The sequence below is a fragment of the Bidens hawaiensis genome, unplaced genomic scaffold (genome assembly GCF_021521415.1).
Source record: "Bidens hawaiensis isolate Kalapana, Puna unplaced genomic scaffold, B.hawaiensis_p1.1 tig00034716_1, whole genome shotgun sequence".
In the NCBI taxonomy this organism is placed as follows: domain Eukaryota; kingdom Viridiplantae; phylum Streptophyta; class Magnoliopsida; order Asterales; family Asteraceae; genus Bidens; species Bidens hawaiensis.
Genome location: NW_027496032.1, coordinates 178091 through 200334, shown reverse-complemented (window position 1 = coordinate 200334; position 22244 = coordinate 178091). Strand labels below are relative to the sequence as shown.

General features: G+C 37.4%; 2 pseudogenes across 1 annotated transcript; one reads left to right on the top strand and one right to left on the bottom strand.

Moving 5' to 3' along the window:
• Positions 1-6075: 6075 nt before the first annotated feature.
• On the top strand, positions 6076-6525 carry LOC143586600 (ethylene-responsive transcription factor ERF098 pseudogene; annotated as a pseudogene).
• Positions 6526-7783: 1258 nt separating this feature from the next.
• Positions 7784-10565, bottom strand: LOC143586611 (hyoscyamine 6-dioxygenase-like; annotated as a pseudogene). The gene is made up of 4 exons (XR_013144738.1): positions 10206-10565; positions 9542-9792; positions 8266-8584; positions 7784-8183 (listed from the first exon to the last, which is right to left on the bottom strand). The product of XR_013144738.1 is annotated as a hyoscyamine 6-dioxygenase-like (transcript).
• Between the last annotated feature and the right edge of the window lie 11679 nt (positions 10566-22244).

The following is a 22244-nucleotide window of genomic DNA, read 5'->3' as shown; positions in this document are numbered from 1 at the left end:
AAAAATAAAATAAAACAGACCCGAAACCCGTTTGACCCGTTCCAACATTGACCCATTCTGACCCGGACCCGTTCCGACCCAAACTTGTTGACCCTAACATGTTCCGATCCAAACCAAAACAACCATTTTTTAGTTGACCAATTCCAACCTTAACCCGTTTTGATCCAATCCATTTCCCACCCCTAGTAACAACTCTAAACTATGAATCAAAATTATCCTTTTAATTAATTAAATAATACTAGCTATTATAATAATGTGTGTGTGTATTGTGTGTGTGTTGTTTGTATGTATATAGTATTGAGAATTAACGATCAAACTTTGTGGGCTAAGTGTAGTCAGCCTCAGGCCCAACCTGAATTACTTTTGGTGCTGTCTAAACAAATGGCCCGTTACACTACTTTGGATTTGGCCCAATTACCTTATCATTTAAATCGACCCTTCTATTTATATTCCACTTAACATTTGTAACACTCGGCCCAACCCGATAGAGAGAATTACGACCGAATTCGATAAGTGTTTACGATTCATAAAAAGTTTATTAAGACATTTTACTTAAATTCATTTAATTATTGGGTGTAGTGTGTATAAAATCCTATCTAGTATATTTATATGCAAAGTTGACCTGATCTGTTTATGTTTCAGAAATGCAAATCAATGAAACAGAAAGGGCATACAAAATATTTGAGATGCATGAATGTGTCTGGTTCTTTATGACATCACTTTTTTCTAGAAGTAGGAAAGACCAAAGTCTAACCATCTAATTACTAATAAGGATTAGCAATAGGATTAAGAGAATACTTTTACAAGCAAAGTGCAATGCATCTGTGACCTTGGTACAAATTATTTGTTTTATTACAGGTGATTTGATCATTATCTCTACCTTCCTTTGATTTGACATTGTTAAACAATCAAATGGTATCTTTTACTTTACACTAGACAAGTTGGAATTGAAGTGGGAGTGTTATAAATTAGGTTGGTGAAATAAGAATTTGTCGGATATGAGTATAGTATTTTATCACTTAGACCAGGTGTAGTGGCCAACGTTTTGGTGAAAACGCGGGGGTACACCGCCCCCCCTGCATTATGTTGGTTTTTTTTTGTGCGTTGTATCTAAAACGCGGAGAATGGCACGCAGATCCAACAAAAAGCCGTTGGTCTTGGAGCCGTTGGCCTTTGGAGCCGTTGGCCTTTTAAAAAAAAAATTATATTAATTATATTTATACTATATAAACAAACCAAACTCATATTTTTTAACACACTCCTTCCAATCTACACCAATTTACACAAATATTTATATCTTTTACACTAATATTTCTACCATCATGTTTCCAAACAACAACCAAAATATTCTCGGTTTCGGTCAATATGCCCGTCAAGCCAACCAAAATCCACAACCGAACCAATCTACCGCCCCGACGCCAACCGTACCCGTCCCGCAAATGTATGACCCGCAAATGGCCGCGTACTTTGCACTTCTACAAAACTCTATGCCAAATGCGGTGCTCGGTTTCCAAAACCCAATGACAAACATTTTTGCGGGTTCGGGTTTCCAACCCGCCCCGGAGACCCAACCCGAGGTCGAGTTCGTGCCGGAGACACAACCCGTCCCGGAGACCGTAGGCGGTTCGAGCCAACGCGGACGTTCGTAAAAACACGCAAAGAAGCCCGCCGGCGAACCTCGGGTTAGAACGACGGTGATCCAGTGGAGTCCCGACGAGTGCGTACTATGTGCTCGTTCTTGGTGCCAGATATCGGAAGATGCCAAATGCGGTAGGTTTTTAAAATGCATATGTATATTTTTTTAAATTTCTTATAACAAACATTAAACTTGTAATGTTTTTATTTTTTTTAGCGAACTATCAAAAAACGGGGGTATTTTGGCACAAAATTATAGAGAGGTTTCACAACCTTTGCGGGGCTCGCGTCGAGAAAAAGATTCGTTACTGTTAAAATGGGGCGACATAAACACCAAATGCATGGCTTTCCATACGGTTTTCTCTCGGATGAGTCGAACTAGGAGTAGCGGTGTCTCGGACGCGGAAGTCATGAATACCGCGTTGGTTGAGTTTCAACATAAGGTCGGCGGGACCTTCAACTACTTTGGCATTTGGAAAGACCTATTGAGGTTTTACCCAAAATGGGGCTTTGTGTTGGATGCCGAAGCCGACGGTGGCCCGAGTAAAAAAAAGTCTAAAACATCGTCTTCGGTTGATCCAGACACGCCCCGTTCCGACGCTCGAAACTTCAACTTTAGCGATAATGACCCCGTGAATACTACCGACATGCCTCGGCCGGGGGTAGAAGAACCAAAGGCGAAGGAAAGGGGAAAGGGGCCGGTTCGTCGTCGGCAACGGGTTCGAATCCCAAATTGGAAAGCCAATTCCAGTTAATGAACTCTCGACTCCAAGATTTACACCAACTTGGAACCCAACGACTTCAAGTAAATTTGGACGCCGTCGACCTACTTCGAAGGAATGAGATGGACAAAGACATCGAGATTTTATCAAACGAGCTATCCGAAGACGACCCGATAGTCCAATCTCTAAAAGCCAATCGACGAGCGAAAATTTTAGAAAAGTATAAATGAGTTTTAGTTTTATTAGTATTATTTATGTTATTTTATTTTAATTTGATGTATTTTTTTTTTAATTTAGTTTAATATATTTTTTATTTGGAAGTTTAATGTAATTTTTAATTTTATGTTAATTTATTTAAATGATTTAGTATTAAAAAAAACAAATAAAATTAATAATGACTGGGCGCCACGTGGCGCATAATCCCTGGTAGTTGAGAGTTATGACTAAAGTCTGTTTTTGTATAAAATCATAACTCTGACTGGACGTCACATAACACATAACCCTTGGTAGAGCTTTATGACTACAAATGTTTAGTATGATAATTGATAATGTTGCCAAAAATGGGAGTGCTATAGATTTTTTAAATGGTTGAAAATAGTGGTTTCATGATATTGTGAGAGAAAAAAAAAGATTATTTAAATTAGAGTATTTGTATCATGGGTTAAGTTATAATAAGAAGATTAGTTTTTCTAAGAAAAATTGGAAATAATCTTGTCCATTCATTTTAAAATTGAATGGTTGAGATTAGATTAGAGAGATCATCAAGTGTAAAACAATAGTAAGGGCATAATAGGGATAACACATTTGTTGACTTTCTCTCTCCACATGCAAGACACATGTCAAATACCCCCATCATTTTAAAACGCCCATAACTTTTTTATACGACATTTTTTTTTCAAAACAATTTCACCATAACGAGTGTTTTTGTATCTTTTATATAAGTACCATGTTGCTATATCAAAAAAAATTGTGGGTTTTTTACAAAGTGTGTTTTACCAAAATTGTGTTTTACAAAATTGTGTTATACAAGTGTGTTTTATTTTTTCATAGTGTTTTTTGCATTGTGTCTTTTACATTGTGTAAATTAATTGTGTTTTTCATTGTGTTTTTGTCATTGTGTTTTTATTTTCATGGTGTTTATTCCATTGTATTTTTTACATTGTGTTTTTCATAGTGTTTTATTTTCCGACGAAATTTTCGAAGACTTTTCCAGCAAGGTGGTGGCGGTGGTGGTTGTAGGAGATATGTGAAAATTTTTAAGTGGGTTTTTGAAATTAAATTAAGTGAGTTTTCAATATTAAGGTATTAGACAAAAATACCCTTCTTTCTAGCATTCTTAGAATAATCAAACTTCTTATTTGATCTTTTCTCATTGTATCATAGTTAAAATAATGCATATAAGTGTTATACGAACCGTAGGTCTCTTCACAAAATTAGTTAATATGATAATGCTATGTACTTTTGATAAACACTGTATCTTACAAGCTTAATCATTTTTTATTATTTTATCAAGCATCTAATTCTTATTTCCCATGAGTATCACTAGCTACTTTCATTCAAAATAACAAACTACGTGCTTATTCAAAGTTATTTTTATAATGTAGAAATATTCAGAAACCGAACCTTTTCAAATCGAATTACCTAACAAACACCTTTTACTGTTTTACTTGAACACTTTTCTTTAATCCCTCTATTTTCTTTTTAAAATAATATAATTTTACGTACTGTAAAATTTGTATCCCCCTCCCCCTTCTTTTTAATAATAAATCAATTCATCTTGCTACCTCGTTTAACTGTTTGACAACTTTACTTAAACCCATTTACGCTTTTTCAATTCGTTTACAACTCGATTACAATTCGTTTGCACCCAAAAACATGCTTTGTATGGTCAAAGCCCGATTCAGTTTGTTTTGATAAAATGGTTTACAAAGGTCATATTCAGGTTACATGCATAATTAGAAGTCTTATGTTTGGTTAATTACTAGCATGCCTACTCGTTAAAATGCTAACCCATCAATCGGACACAATTTCGCCTCCTAAACCTACCTCACACCCTTGTTTTGAACATCGTCTTCACATAACACTAGCTAAAGGCAAATATCAAACTAACATTTAAACAAAGTTGAAAACAAATCCTAATATGCGGAAACACATCTTTCAAAATTAAAAAGCTTAAGTTTCATCTTAATTTGAATCCGTTGAATAGATGGAGGCTTTGTTTAAACGTCTACTCCTTTGAACAGATGACACTCAACCCGTGTAAGCTTCATCCTATGATGAATACTTGATTCTTGGTGACATGTGTAAAGTATATATTATTTCTTTTAATAAACTTGATTTCGTACGTACACGAGCATGCAAGTGTATCTGTTGACTAGTAGCTAGTATAGCTTTGATTGTAATAATTTAAACCCGATTATCAAGGATGAGTTGAATACGCACTATGTTTCTAAACTTAAATAAATGATAAACATAGTAAAATTAAACCACAAAAAGACCAAGAATAATCAAACAGGGAAGTATCCACTTAGATTTAATTCCACTAAGGAGACAGGACAACATATATGTTTTTGTTTGTGCGATAACTTTTACTCGTGAAACAGATGGAGTTTAAGCTCCCGCCAAGGTTACTTAGTCGTATAATTATATAGAAATTAAAATGAGAATAAAATATTAATCAACTAAACTTATAGTATGAAAATTTTTATTAAAGATTTTTGTTTTTGTTACAAAGCGTCACGAAGCAATCCTCTCAAACTCTGTATGGTGTCTAAAGGCCAGCCAAACTGTCCGTTTATGATCAGGGTATACTGGTTTTGTCATGCCTTGGACTCATCAGGCTAGGCAAAAGCTCACTACCAACGATGCGTTCGTCTTGTAAGCACAACTAGACATACATGTCTCCTTTTCTTGTCGAGGCCGTGCCTGATAAAGTTCGAGACAAGCCCAACAAGCCCAAGCTTTAAGCACAATTAAGCAATTCGATCTTCAAATATTTGGTTCGTGACAAAAAGTTTTGAATTGTGTTTATTGAACGACTAAGATTAATGTTTTCATTTAACAAGTTTTACAGAAATTGTATCAAATAAAAGTAGTTTGGATCGAGGGCAAATGTTTAATATAATAACTTTTAAATAATTTGATGTTTTAATTATATTTTTTTAACCCAACGAATCATTTAAATGGGTTACTGGCTAAATTCATCGCATCGGGATACACTCGTCTTTCGATCCGGGAAAACCCTCACCTAAGGCCAACGCTTGTGAATACTGTCTGAAGACACGACAATATGGTGGGATAAAACTCATTCAGCTCAAGGATCCAACTAATGAAAGTCTCATACTCGCCTAGTCTTCATCATCACCCTCTTGCCTCTAAAACTAAATGACGAAGACATAAATTAAACCTTAATCACATGGTATACCAAGTCTCACCTTTATCTTTATCAGTCCACCACTAACTCATTTGTGTTGTTTTAATTGCATAACACCACACTTTCAAATATCCGCATATGCACATGCAACTTGACATGCATTATCCAGCGCATCAAGAAGGTTCAAGAAATAGCGGCTGGTCCGTCAAACGTTTGAATCAACATATACTAATTCAACCCACCACATACGACCCATACTTTGTTACACCAATTCTGGTCGAATAACCTATTAATATTAATGCCAACAAATACCAACACAAAGATCAATCTCCACTGTTGACAGCCATGGATGCAAATCACGAACCCGCAAGAAGTGATGAACGAGAAAGGAAAGAAAACAAGTTCCGAGGAATCCGAAGGCGGCCATATGGGCGGTACGCAGCCGAGATACGCGATCCTACAAGGAACGGTGTGCGTTCATGGCTTGGAACTTTTGACTCGGCGGAGGAAGCTGCTAGGGCTTATGATCGAGCCGCGTATGCATTAAGAGGTCACCAAGCTATTCTTAATTTCCCTAACGATGGCCATTACCGAAATGTTAACTCTTCCACCTCGGCTTCGATGGCGCCATTAGGGGTAAACTCGACGTCATCAATGTCGTGTTCATCGGTGTCGTCTTCTAGGGACAGCAATGGCGGATTGGAGAAAGAGGGGGTGGTAGAATTTGAGTATTTAGATGATAAGCTTTTGGAAGATCTTCTAGGCAAGAATTCTCCAAATAAATGGAACCAATGATTAAAATGTCGATGCTGTAAAGAGTGAAATTGCCAAGCTAAAGAATATGTTAAAGTGTATTAGTGCAAATGCATGTATAAGCTCTCTTTGGATGTGTTATTACAAAATTTTAGGGTTTCTATGAATGAATATGCTTGGAAGAGTTGGAAACAAATATATGCGTGACATATTTGGTGCTTGTGAGTTTCAGTGTTGTATTAGTTATGTCACTCAATTTTTTATACCACTATAAGATCACTGAGTTTCACCTAACGTTTTAATCAGGGATTTTTTTATCTATTGTTTTGAGATAACTCTCGTATATTCTCCAAGATTGTCTGGTATGAAAGTAGGGATGGCAATGAAACCCGAACCCGATGGAAAAACCTGAAACCCGACATTAATGGGACGAGTAATATCCGACCCATTAGGGTTTGGGACGAGTTTGGGATTAGTTTTAAAAATTTTCGCGGGTTTGGGACAGGTTTAGGATTAGTTTAAAATTTTTTCGCGGGTTTGGGACGGGTTTGGGATTTCTAATATACCCGATTACCCGATAACATAAACCCATTTACCCGATTATATACCCGATGAACCGATATAGCTTATTATATTATATATATATATATATATATATATATATATATATATACTATATTCCAAATATATTATTTGTCGAAACTTGTTTATGTTAATTATTTGAGATATTTTATCATTATGGTAACCATCTTTGTAAATGATTAGTTATATATATTTTGTCAAAACCCGACAGGTTTTGAGCCGAGTATACCCGACGGGTATTTTATCAAAACCTGATAGGAAACCCGAAACCCGACGAGTAATTACCCGATTAAAACCCGACGGGTTTGGGATGGACTTTAATAATCGGGTATGGGTTTGGGAATACCTAAACCTGACCCATTGCCATCCCTATATGAAAGATAGGATGAATGTATATATTATTAAGATTTTTTTCAAGTTTGATAAAAAAGAAAAAGAGTGCCACTATAAAATTCCTATATTTTTTTAAAAGATGTCTGTCGCAGTGGCGGCGGTGCCAAAAGATCATAATACTTGCCATACGTCATTACCCAAGTTCAAATTTCATTGTCGCCCATGTTTCTGGACGCACACATGAGCCAGGATTCGAACCTGAACCCCCCACACACACAAGGAAACCATAAGAAAAACTATCAAAATTGGTGATGACACATACATACATAACATTTAAGGGGAAAAAAATCCTAGATGATGCATTATGCTGTATATGGTGATATACTGATCTAACACAGAAAGCGTATTTTACAATATATCATGATCCTTATTACATATATGATACATTTTTATCGTAGACAACACTCCACACATACATAAGATTTAAGACTTCAAATATCACACATTATATTAGACATAGAAACCACCATATATACAACAAGCTTGTACTCACACCTTAAAACACTCAAGAGCCACTTCAGCCTCGCATTTGTTACCCGTGAACGTACTGAAAAACTCTGTGTACGTGTAACCACGGTACATGGGCGACGAACCAACCAAGCCATCTACAGGACGTATCAAAATGTCGTTCGAAGGAATTAGAAACACACCTATAGTGGTCCTTGACTCCTTTGAATCCGTCACTACTCGGTGTCAGCACTTGCTAGCTTCCCATTGCTTACAACCTATTCCATTAAGACACTTTTGATCAATTTTTGGTTTACTATATAAAAAATGAATAATATGTGAACTTAGCTTGAAATGTACCCGTAACTGGATGCCAGGAATGACCACAAACGCGCTTGGAATAGGCTCAACGCCAACCCAATGACCATCTTTAAGGGCTTGAAGTCCGCAAACATCACTTTGATGAATCATGCTAATAAGATTGGGGTCAGAGTGCGCTTGCATTCCTATTGTTAAACTAGGATCCGGGCAAGGAATGTGATGGTTCACCGATACTGACTGGTTCTTGGTTATTTCACCTTCAAAATATCGTGATTCAAGTCCCACTCCTTCGCTGATTAATTCCAGCATCGACATTAAAAACTTCCTTGTTTCAATCGAGTACTCCGCCACAACTTTTCTGCATATATTAGTAGGAACCATAAAAGTATTAACATGAACTTTTGTCGTAGTTGATAGATTTCAAGCAATACTGGTACTTCTAGGTGATTTTTTGAGACTTTAAAATTTTAATAGTCAGTTCGCTACCCAGCGAAGTCTATAAAGTATTGTTAAAACATGGTTATGTTTGGTGAAAAACTCTATGGAATCAACCAAGCGAACTTACCGTGTTCGCTTACACAGATAGCAACAACGTTGTATCTACTCTTTGGAGATATGACTTAGGGGGTGTTTGGGATTGCTTATTTTATCTTCTTATGACAACTTATAAGGTGTTTGGGAAAGTTAAAGGCTGTGAAAATAAGAACGTCCGCAGGACGCAGGGTAGATCTTCCCTCTCTCGAATCAGTCAGAAATCCCAAACACCCCTTAACCCTGCCCTCATGAAATCTTTACACCGTCCCATGAAACAATTAGTTTATAATTCAGTCTTTAGACAATAAATTTGGATAATTCGAGCCTTTTTTAAAACTTTTCTTTAGATTTTACCTTATTACTTATTAGTTGATTATTTTCTAGATTTGTTATTAGCTTATTGTTTAGTGGATTAGATTATTTGATCATCCGCTTGAATGCTTGAATATTTATAATATTACTACGTGGTGTGTTGGCTAGAAAACTGATACTTGTTATAGATTAATTTTTAATTTAATCTTGTTTGTTATTTGTGACTCGACTCTAACAACACCGAACCAGTCCGAACTTTTTTTTTTTTGAATAGTTAGCGATAGAAATCCATCTCAAAAACCCTCATAAAAAATTATGGTCCGCCACTAGGTAGCGAAATGCTTAGAAGTACAAGAAGTTCCAAGACAAACCTAGAACTACTTGTGTGCTTCCTAAACAACTGCTTCCAAAAGAAAAAGAAACTAATAACGGGGTGGGTTGTCATGTTGAGAGATCAAGATTATGATACCGATAATGAGGAGGCTCATCGGGCCAGTGGTTGATATGATATTCAAGAGGATGACAACGGTGGGTTATGTTATCTCTCCAATAATGAACCTCTTCTCTATCATAGTCTAACGTGCTCGTGTAAAGCCTACAACTCGTGTTCAAATCATTTGAATAGAATCTTGCTTTGAACTCTGGAGGTGATGCGAAAAACTGTTTAAACAAAGCCATTGTTTGATCCATCAATTCCCTTGAAACTCCATGGTTGATAACCTGTGTACGCGTTGCAAAAATCGATCAAAACATGTTACTAAATTGCAGGGCCTGCTCCGAGAAGGCGAAAAGAATTTTGGGCCAAAGGCGAAATTTTTTTTAGACCTCAAGTAAAAGAAACATTTTGTTGGGTTTAAACAATTTAATTTTAAATGAGCTTACTTGATTATGATTTGAGTTGTGTAAAAAACTTTTGTATATAAATAAGCTTAAAAATGTCTCAAATATGACTAGAACCAACAACCTTTTGGTTAGATATCATACCTCTTTACCACTAGATTATACATTTTTTTTTAATAAAAATACATATAATTTTTTTTGAAAAAAAAAAATTCAGGCCTGTGGCCGTCGACTGCCCCGCCATGCCTCAAGGCCGGCCCTGTTAAATCGATATAAAAGTTATCATGACTTACCTGAAAGAGCCCAAAATCTTGGCTTGCTTTAATAATTTGTTGAACTATCTGGGCTCGTTCAGGGCCATTGGTTTTTTCAAGATCAATGATCGGAATGTCTTGGGATGCTGGAATTTTGTTGTTTCCCGGCCTTCGTTCAGGCGGGAAAGTATATTTTTCGGGCAAAGATTGAACGCTAGACCAGTTTGAAATTAGAATGTCCATGTTGTTCGATAATGGTTTGGTATGTATGATTCAAAAGACATGTTACTCATACGTATTTATAATTGGGATCTTGTAAACTTAAGTTTCATAATATGTTTTTATGTTATTATTTTGGTCCTACAAAATATTGGACCACAAATAATTGTGATTAGGTATATTAGTGGGCTTCAAAGAAATCGACATTTTGTTGTTTGATTGTTATAAAATATATAATTCAAATGCAAGGATAAAAGGATTGTGTTAACTTGTAATGTCTTAGGATTCGGTTGCTCAAATGAGTCTGGTCCTACAAAATGTTGGACCATAATTATTTATGTTTTAGATATGTAGTGGGGTACAAGGAAATCGACATTTTGTTTGTTTGATTGTTAAAAAATTCAAATGCAAACACATGCTAGGCTTTTATGCTAGCTCACTTGTAATGTTTAAAGTAGTGTGGGATTTAGATGGGTTGGATTGATTATCAAGGGTGGCATATGTCAGAAAAAGAAATCGAAGGGTTGATTGAGTCCAATTCTCTAAACTTAATATTAATATTTTAAAAGCTTCGCCTTGATTAAAGATGTCATTCAATAATAAGTCTTTATCATGATATTTACCCGGTTTGAGCTTTGTGTTAGTTTTCATGTGTACAAGATCGTCTACTACATTTGTTGTCACTTGTCACTCCTTGAAAAACACTTGGTATATGCGATCTAAAATGCAATGCCAAAAATATCCACAAATTATTAAATTTTGCAATCGTTTTGCAATCGAGGATTATTTTAAGAATAAATGATCTAGCTATGTTTTTTAAGTACAAAATATTGCCAACAGGCAACGTCGACCGTCAATTGTGTGACAGGTTTGCAACCGCCAGTTACGACAAGATAAAGAGATTGCCATTAAATTAAAGCAAGATTTTGTTAAACGTAGTTTTATAAAGTGTGAGTGTGATGTGTGTGAGAGCTTGTGTACGTGTGAGTATGAAGATTTTTTTTTTGAGTATTATCAAGGGTTGCATTTGTCTAATGGGATCTTTCTCAAACTGGTTAAACAAAAAAACTCAAAAAGATTATAAAAGAAAAAAAAATAAGAAAAACCGTCGATATGAGTTTTTAATATGTAGTATGATAAATATTTAAAATAAACCAAATATCTTTTAAATAATGATTCTAGACTTTGAAATAATCAGAATAATATTGAATAACTCTTTATGTTTGAGATTTGAAAACAACTTATATAAGTTGTTTTCACACTCAACTCAAACATCCCTTAATAAACACCTGGATTTTCTCAAAAAATTCACAATAACATCTTCATAAAATAATAATTAATTTATTGTGTCATGATTAAACATGAGAACTAATCAACCAATAAATCATGGAAATTTAATCAAAAGATAAAATGGAATATTATATTTAATATACATACAAGAAGCATATGATAAAAAAATATTCTTTTATAAATTGGTTGTGGTTCAATGGTAGAGCACCCAATCTACTAGTGAGAGGTACTGGGTTCAAACCTCACTAACACCACTTTATATAAGAGATATGAGTGATGACCCTGGCTTGCTAGGATTCGAGTCCCGATCTCACCCGGTTTTACCGGCTCCTCGCTGTCGTGCCGTTTGGCGGGCGTGGGAGTCGGGTTTTATTCGGTGAATCCCTCAATAGGTGGACCGCTACGGGCTCCGTCCGTCCGGACTAGTGGCCGGCTCGGGCTACCTTTAGCCATTGGGGGCCGCGTACGGAGTACCCGGCGTTACTTAGTTGGCCGTTCAAAATATATATATATATATATATATATATATATATATATATATATATATATATATATTCTTTTCAAATTCCTATATAGGGTTAGATTTTGAAGGATCATAGCTACTATATAATTGGCTGGAACGGTCGAACGGAGATATCGTTAGTTGGATGTTTGTATATGTTGCATGGAATCTTAAAATTTTTTATTATTACTTTTAGATATTATTTATATTATTTTGACTTTATTTCAAACTTATATAAATAGTTGTTATTAATTGTAATACATCATTATAATATAACTCCTTCAATTTGAAAGTGTGTTTGATAGAGTTTCTGGAAAATTTGAAAGCCTAAACAAAATTTAAAAAAGGTCACATCGAAAATGAAATTTTGTTTGGATTACTTATTTTTAGCTTTAATGATGAAAAAAACAACTATAATAAAAAACTAAGTGTTTTGGACAAAAATCTGCTAAGGATCAAGTATCCAAATTTGTAAATGTGAGGTAAGGTGCTAACACAATAATGACTAATGTATGAGCGTGATATTGATGAACACGATGATTTGATCACGAGGGAAAAAGCCCTTAACCAAGATAGTCTTACTTTGGTCAAAACTTATCGAGGTAATCGTTGGTAAAATAGCTCCGGTCAAGGATTAATAGGATAATCTTTGGTCGAAGTATCTTAGTCAATAATCAACAAGATAACCTTTGGTCTACGAGTATATGGTTATCTCGGTCTCCGGCACAAAAACCCCCCGGACGGTGAAAACTATCACCGTCAAGTTTATTAATCAACGAAAAGTGGTTACAAATGTTTGTAGAGTATATGATCGAAATTACAATGTAAGCTAGTGTATAGAGAGAATTATTGAATCTGCTCTAGTGTGTGTGAGAATACAAGTGTCCTTCCTATTCGATCATTACCCGTTTAATTAATATAACAATAATAACAATATCTCCTAATTACACGTAAGTCCTCCACTAGCCGCTCCATGACTTTGACCACGTGCCATAGAAGTCCAGTAGCGAAATAAGTGGAGGAATAAGTCTAGGAGCCGTTAATGTTGATAAATATCAACATTCATATGAGAAACAACCGTTAACATCACCAAATAGCGAGGATCCATGATCCTGACATAGCTCTGGAACTCTTCAGAAGGATAATTGATCCAGACACGTCTTCAAGAATAACATATCCTCAGTACTCAGTTATTTGTGAGACAACAAGAAGTCTTATAAATGCGCCACATTCCCACTATCTTCATCCACGACTTTGACCACGTATTTGACAAGTCCAATAGCGAGATACCCGGTGGCATAAGTCTTGAAGCTGTTATATTTATTAAATAACAATCTACACACAAGAAACAAATGTTAATAATACCAATTACTGAGGACCACTGATCCTGACAGGATCTGTCTAAGGATAACTGACCCAAGAACATATGTCAGGATAACGTATCCACAGTGTCAAATTTCCGTGCCCTAACAATTGCCCCCAAAATGGCAGTTGTGATAATATCGCAGCTGTCATTTTGCCTTTGAATTCAGACTTCCTGCAAAAACATATGAGATTTGACAAGCTAGATATAATTATCATATATATATATAGAGTTTCCTTGGGAACTTCCTTTCCGGCCATGTATCCAATCTCCTCTTATTCTCCCTGCACATCATGAACAGCTAGTAACACATGTTTAACCAGGATAGATGGTATATATTTTGAACGGCGAAGTCCAGGTTAAAACTTTTAGCTAAGTCCAGGTGACTTATGTTTAATAATAATTGAAAACTTTTGACTATTCGCTTGTTACTTGTTATTTTGAAAGTTTGTTTGATATAGCTTTAGACTTGTTGAAAGTTTTGAGAAATATTCTTTAGTAAAAAGTTTTTAGGATAAAATATCCTTGCACAAATAAACCAGGATCTTAGATCCTTATAAAAATAGATTGAGAATAATGAATCCTTATATCTATGAAGATATAAACTGAAATCAAATAAGTGTAAACCGATAAACAGAAATCATACTGTAAGGTCTGGTTAGACCTAAGTTACCATAAGTATTGATCCTTTTGCAATCCTTATAAAACTGAATTAAAGGATTTTGAATCCATAAGTATTGATCATTCGGTGATCCTCAGAATCTAATTTATGATACCTTATGCAAATAACTTACGATATTATCTGGGATTAAAACCAATAAACCGGGGACAAGCCCATAAAATAAACTGGGGACAAGCCCAACAAACTGGGGACAATCCCATAAAATAAACTGGGAACAAGCCCGTAAAATAAACTGGGGACAAGCCTAACAAACTAGGGACAAGCCCATAAAATAAACTGGGGACAAGCCCGTGTAATCTGGGGACAAGCCCGTGAACTGGTGTTAAACTGGCGACATGGCCCTTGAGAAGAGGTGAAAACCCCTTAAATCTTAGGATTAAACTGGCGACAAGGCCCTTGAGAAGAGGTGAAAACCCCTTAAACCTTAGGATATGGTACGTCTACCATAATTCGTAGGATCCTCCATATAGCCGGAGACAACGAAATTGTCAGCCACTAAGCGTGTACTGGTCTCGCTGCCCCGAACTATATGTTGGATAGCGTGCGCAACTGGCGACCGTGAGAACGGTGAAAACCTTTAAACCGTAGGGGATATGACCATCGGGGGTCATATCCAATCGTGGGCAACGCCAAGGGAAGTAGTAAAGTACCTTATATGTAAAGGAGATGTGGCCAACCTCTTAGACATTGAACCTCTTATTGCAATCTGCATTGTTACTTAAAAACTTGGAAATGATAAATTGTTAAGAATATGTTATCCTGGAATTAATAATAGGAAATTGTAAAGAATAAGAAATCATATAGATATTACCGATTTTGGGATCCTTGATCCTCTAAGAATAATATATCCTTAAAGGATAATTGATCCTGATTAGAAAAAGTACTTCTTGAGGTGGATAGCATTCCATGCTGTTGGTAACTTGTTGCCTTCCATCGTGAGTAAATGATATGCCCCCTTTCCTGCCTCCGACTCGATCTGATAAGGTCCTTCCCATTTGGGTGCTAACTTTCCATCAGCCGGATTGGTAGTATTTTGGAAGGCTTTCTCCTTCTTGAAATCTTCTGATTCTGATATTCTTGTCGTATGCCCCAGCTACCCTTTGTTGATATGCTGCCATTCTGATCTTGGCTAGGTCTCTGAGTTCTTCAACAGTATCCAAGTCTTCAAGAAGAATTTCTTCATTGACCTCAGGATCACGGATGCTTGTTATGGCTGTAGGAACCACTATTTATGTAGGGATTACTGCTTCTGATCCAAATACCAACGAAAAGGGTGTTTGGCCCGTTGCATTCTTGGGTGTTGTCCTGTCAGCCCAAATGACATAAGGTAGCTCTTCAGCCCACTTTCCTTTCTTGGATTCTAGCTTCTTCTTTAAGTTGTTGATGATTATCTTGTTGCTAGACTCCACTTAGCCATTAACTTGAGGATGTACTGAAGTAGAGGTAATCATCTTGATGCCCCAACTGTCACAAAAATTAGTGGTTCTCTTCCTGATAAACTGGGAACCATTGTCACAAACAATTTCAGCGGGAATACCAAATCTAGTTATAATATTTCGTTTAATAAAAGATATTACTTCCCTTTCTCGGACTTGTAAAAATGCTTCTGCCTCAATCCATTTGAAGAAGTAATCAGTCATAGCAAGCATAAAGACCTTTCCACCTGGTGCTTTTGGTAGCTTGCCTACAATATCCATACCCCATTTCATGAAAGACCATGAGAAGGATATAGGATATAGAGGCTCTGCTGGTTGATGAAGGATATTTACATGTCTTTGACAAGCATCACATTTCTTTGAATACTCTACCGCATCTTTCTTCATTGTTGGCCAGAAGTATCCAGTTCTAAGTATTCTGGAGAATAGTGCTCTTCCACCTGTGTGATTGCCGCAATCTCCTTCATGAAAATCCTTGAGTACTTCTTGGATCTCAGGATCCTTAATGCATCTCAAATATGGATCTGCAAGAGATTTTCTATATACCATATCATTTAACAAAATATATTGAGATACCTTGAGTTTGAAAGACTTGGGATTTTCTGTGGCTGGAATTTCTCCGGTCTGAATATAGTTCTTGATATGATGGATTCATGATCCTTTATTATTTGAGGATAAAGGATCCTAGAGTACGATTTCTTTATCTTTTGTTATCTCCCCAATTTCCTGTTCTCCTATTGTTGTCGTGAGAATGTGGATTATTGGGATTTTCAAATCCTCAGGAATCTTCAAAGATGAGGCTAAGTTTGCTAAGGCATCTGCCCCAGCGTTTTCTTCCCTCGGTACCTGTGTAATACTAAATATTTCGAAGGCTTTCGACAATTCCTTCACAACATCTAAATATTTCATTAGTTTCTCACCTTTAACAGCGTAGGAGCCGTTAAAGTGGTTAGTTATCAATAAAGAATCTACATAAACTTGAAGATACCTGATTCTCATGTTTTTGGCTAATTGCAAACCTGCGATTAAAGCTTCATACTCTGCTTCATTGTTTGTCGCCTGGAACTCACAAGCTATAGACTGGGGTAATATGTCCCCCTGTGGCGATTTCAGTAGGATCCCCAATCCTGTTCCTCTCACGTTAGATGCTCCATCAGTGAAGAGTATCCAAGGATCCTTGGTCTTTTCTAGTTGTTGCACTTCCAAGTCAGCTTCTTATTGTAGATCACTAGTGAAATCAGCCACAAAGTCCGCTAATGCTTGAGACTTGATCGCTGTTCTTGGCTCGTATTGTATATCATATGCACTTAACTTTACAGCCCACTTAGCCATTCTACCTGATAACTCTGGTTTTCTAAGAACATTCTTTACAAGATAGTTAGTTCTCAAAATAATAGGGTGAATTTCAAAATAATGTCTCGGTTTAATAGAAGCCATAATAAGTGCAAGAATTAGCTTTTCTAAATGAGAATACCTGGACTCCGCATCTAAAAGACTTTTACTTACATAGTATACGGGATGTTGTTCACCTTCATGATCCTTTATCAAGACTGCACTCACTGCATTTCCTGAAACAACAAGATATAGATACAAGGATTCTCCATCCACAGGATTCATCAGAGCCGGAGCTGAGGATAAGTAATCCTTCAAGGCTGTGAGAGCAGCTTCATGATTTTCAGTCCACTTAAACTTCTTGTTCTTTCTAAGGATATCATAGAAGTCTTTACACTTCTCGGAGGATCTTGAGATGAACCTATTCAAAGCTGCTATTCTTCCGGTAAGTCTATGGACGTCCTTGGAATTTGCTGGAGATTTGATATTGACAATAGCTTCGATCTGTTCTGGGCTTGCTTCAATTCCTCTTTTTGTGACCATATATCCCAGAAACTTTCCAGCCTTGACACAGAAGTGGCATTTGGACGGATTTAGCTTCATGTTATATTGGTCAAGGATATTGAATGCTTCCTCGAGGTCTTTAAGGTGGTCCTCTGCCTTCTTCGACTTTACCACCATATCATATATGTATACCTCCATAGTCTTGCCCAATTGGTCTTTGAACATCATTTTTACTAGTCTTTGGTACGTCGCTCCTGCATTTCTTAGTCCGAACGGCATAGCATTATAACAATATATGCCGGTTGGAGTCATGAACGCTGTGTCCTCTTGATCAGATGGTTCCATCTGAATTTGTTGGAATCCAGAGGAAGCATCCATAAAGGTGAGCATTTCATGTCCAGCCGTCGCGTCCACCATGACATCTATATGTGGTAATGGGAAAGGATCCTTGGGACATGCCTTATTAAAATGTGTGAAATCGACACATACCCTCCACTTTCCATTCTTTTTTGAAACAACGACCACATTAGCTAGCCATCGAGGATACTGAACCTCTCTGATCACACCGGCCTTAAGAAGTTTTCAACTTCTTCTTGTATTATCTTGTTCCTCTCCGGAGCGAATTTTCTTCGCTTCTGATGGACGGGTTTAACAGATAAATCAAGGCCGAGTTTATGAGTAATTACCTTTTTCGAAATACCTGTCATGTCTGAGTGTTTGAAGGCAAAAGTTGATCTCCTTCGTGCTAGGAAGGATATTATATCCTCCTCTATTTTGCTGGGGATACTGGATCCTAGGAACACTTTTATCTCTGGATCTTCGGGGTCCAATGATACTTCTTTGAGGTCTTTCTCCCGAGCTTCCAGCACGTCCCTAGGATGTTGCTGTAGTTGCTATGCTATAGTTTGCTTAGCTGTTGGCTTCATTGACGATGAATAGTAGTTCTTAGACTCCGCTTGGTCACCTACTATCTTTACCAACTCCCCAAGGAGTTGGTAGCTTGATGCATTGGTGATAAGTTGAAGCTACGACCTTCATTCCATGGAGCCAAGGCCTACCTAAAATAACATTGCAACAAGATAGGTTATCTATAACACAAAATTTTTGGTATGTATTTAACCCTTCGATATAAATTGGGAGGTTGATGTCCCCCAATGTCTTCTTGGTTTCACCACTGAAACCGACTAGCACCGATGTTCTAGGAATGATTTCTGAATCCGGGATGTTCATTTTTTTGAGGACGTCATGCTGGATAATGTTGACCGAGCTGCCCCGTCCACTAGGATCCTGCGTACATAATGGTTCGAGATAAATAATGTAATAATCAAACCGTCATTGTGAGGATCTTGGATGTTCAGCTTGTTTTCCTCATCGAAAAAGATTCTCTTGTCGGTTGTTAATGTGGTTGAGACTATTGGATGATCTCCGTTGTCCATCTTGATCTCCTTGGCTAATCTTTTTGCTGCAGAGAAAGAAGTTCCACATATGTCTGAACCTCCTGAGATAAAATTAACTGCTGGCACATCGGACTTGTTTTGCTGAGGATCCTGGATCCTTGAGTTAAAAAAGACTCTCTGATCAGTCACCCGAGTAGTGGGGATGAGCGGTCTTCTCTCATCAACCAATTCGAATTCTTCTATGGGATTTTCTTCTATGGTACAGGAATCTCGAAATAATTCGTAGTCCCTGGAGACGAAATTGATCACATGTGCATCTGGTGGTGGTGGTGTTGCTTTCTGTGGGAGGTCTTCAGGATCTTGGGTTTTGGATTTCTTCCTTCCCATGAGTTCTTTAAAGTGGCCATTGCTCAGGAGGTACCCAATTTCTTTCCTCAAGCCAATGCACTCGTCTGTCGCATGGCCAAAGTCTTCATGGAAGGCACACCACTTAGACTTGTCCTTGAAGCCGACGACCTTCTCATTCTTCCGGGGCCACCTTGCTTTTTCTCCCAGATCCTTCATGGCACAAATCAAGCCATGAGTATCTACAGAGAAACAATAGTCGGAGATGCAAGGGTAATCTTCATCGTCATCTCCTTCTTCAACTGCCCGCACGTTCTGATTGTTGAACTTGGCGTATGGCTTTGTATTGTTGTTCCTATTCCAGGATCCTTTATTCTTCTCGGGTGTTTCTTGTTTTGTTTGTCCCCCGAGACGATCCTGGATCTTTTTATCTTCTTCCAAGCGGATGTACCTTAATGCCCTGTTTATGACTTCATCTAATGTCCTGCATGAAGTCATCACTAAATCATCAAAAAAAGGGGAGCTCTTTTGAATTCCCATCTTGAATGCTTTAACAGCAGTAGTCATATCAAGGTTTGGGATTTCTAGAGCTTCCTTACCGAACCTTGTAACGAAATCCCTAAGGGATTCATTACTAGGCTGGATAACGCGATATAAATCACTAGTTAACCTCTCAAATTTCCGACTACAGGAAAATTGAGTGTTAAACAAATGGACTAAATGAGAGAAAGATGTAACCGAAAAAGGTGGAAGACTTAGTAGCCATTTCAGTGCAGCTCCCGTTAGCGTGGCTCCAAATCCTTTACAAAGGCAAGCCTCCTTGAGTCTTTCAGGAATTGGATTAATTTCCATCCTTTCCCTATATTGGGCAACATGTTCCTCAGGGTCGGTGCTCCCATCATATGTCTTCATGTTGGAAGTTTGGAATCGCTTCGGAATTTCAGCATCACATATGGGCGGAGCGAATCTGGATAACTTGTGACTCCCCTCCGGTATCTCAGGAATTGGACGTATCACTCTCGGGACACTGGATATCATATCCTTTAGCTTTTGTAATTCCCTAGCCATTGCTTGGTTGATGCCCGAATCCTACATGGGAACATGGTTAGTATCTAAAGATATAGGATCGTACCAGTTACCTCTCTGCTGGGTGGTGTTTGGTACTCCAGACGAGTATCTTGGAAAAGAGGAGTCGACAATAGGAGTGGGTCCTCCTGAAGCTATGGTTTGCATGGGAATTATGTCTCCAACATGGACTTCGGAAGACTGTATATGTTGCATTCTTGAAGATCCTTGAGGTTGGTAACCATATGAGCCTTGAGCATACCACCCAGATGATCCCGGCGGTATCATTGATGACCCCTGCTGAGTTCGCGAGGATCCTTGAGCCTGTAGACCCACAGGATATGTGATCCTGACTGAAAGAGTGAGGATCCTTGAGCCTGCTGACCTATGGACCTTGGTTGCAGGATAGAGGATTCTAGCTGAAACATTGAGGATCCCTGAGCCGGTTGACCCATGGACCCTGGTTGCAGGATAGAGGATCCTGGCTGAAACATTGGGGATCCCTGAGCTGGTTGACCCATGGACCCTAGTTGCAAGATAGAGGATCCTAGCTGAAACAGTGAAGATCCTTGCGAAGGCTGAGCCAAGGATCCCGGACTGGTGAAATCCAGTATCCTGGGCACTAGGGGAGTGAGATCTTCTGCTGGCCTCTTGTTCTTCCTGAGATCTTATATCTCACGAAGGATTCTCTGGTTAGTCTTGTTCTGTTGCTCCATATATGCTTTAACCTGCGAAAACATAGACGAAACATCACTATTAGTATTAACCGCCGGGGTAGCAGCAGTGGTTTTCGAGCTCTGGAAGATTGGTAGTTGCGTTCTGCTTCCAGTAGTAGTAGTTCGTTGTGCTGCCGTGATTGGCGGAGGCATTGGTGGCAAGGTCCTCGATGAGAGAGGAATTGATGAGGGCATGGTTGACAAAGCAGAGGTAGATTGAGAGGCCATTGTGAGTGTTCAGGGTATGGAAAAATGAAGCTTGATGAGAATAATATGGATTATAGCACCAATTGCCCCACGGTGGACGCCAAATTGTTTTGGACAAAAATCTGCTAAGGATCAAGTATCCAAATTTGTAAATGTGAGGTAAGGTGCTAACACAATAATGACTAATGTATGAGCGTGATATTGATGAACACGATGATTTGATCACTTAAACGAAGTTACAGTTTTTCGACGTCGATATGTTACTGTGTACGACCCGCTGAACTCTTTTTATAAACTTAATAGCATCTAGGGCAAGAGACCCAAATGTCTCAAAAGCAAAAGAAACAAAGACATGTTGATTCTTGGCACGGGTTTTCTCATGATTAACAATTTTTTCGGATTCTGTCTTTAATACACCTTGCCTAGCAACAAAAATGATTTCTCAAAAATGTGTTTGGTTTATGATGTATATTTAATTTCGTTGAACTCTTTTTTTTGTTGAACAACCATCTGTATAATTCTTACTCATAGACTACATCAGCAAACTAATCTACCCTTATGTTAGGATTTAAACTTTAGTCTTCTCACTAAAAGGTAACAGTTTTACCCTTTACCGCCCAATAAAGGCTAGAATGACAATTTCTTCGAACTCTAAGATTTGAGTATCACTATTTTATCATTACTAATCTTATTTATCGTCCTTTGTAAATTGGACCACAGTTAATTAAATTAGATATTAGTGTTGCAGTCTTAACACTTGGAGTCGAGAATGAAAAGAAATTAACTTATTAATTAGTACATAATTGTACTTATTAAGGACTTATTTTTAAAGGATAATCGTACCAAATTTGGTTAATATAGTGTTGTGTATGCTTAAAAGAAACCAATGTTGATTTGACCATTATATTAAATACGTTTATAAAAAGTAGAACGTCATAAGTATTTGAATAAATTTGAACCAACTTTTTATATGTTTTCTTTGTATTTATGTTTTATGATATTTGTTTGACGAATTATCAA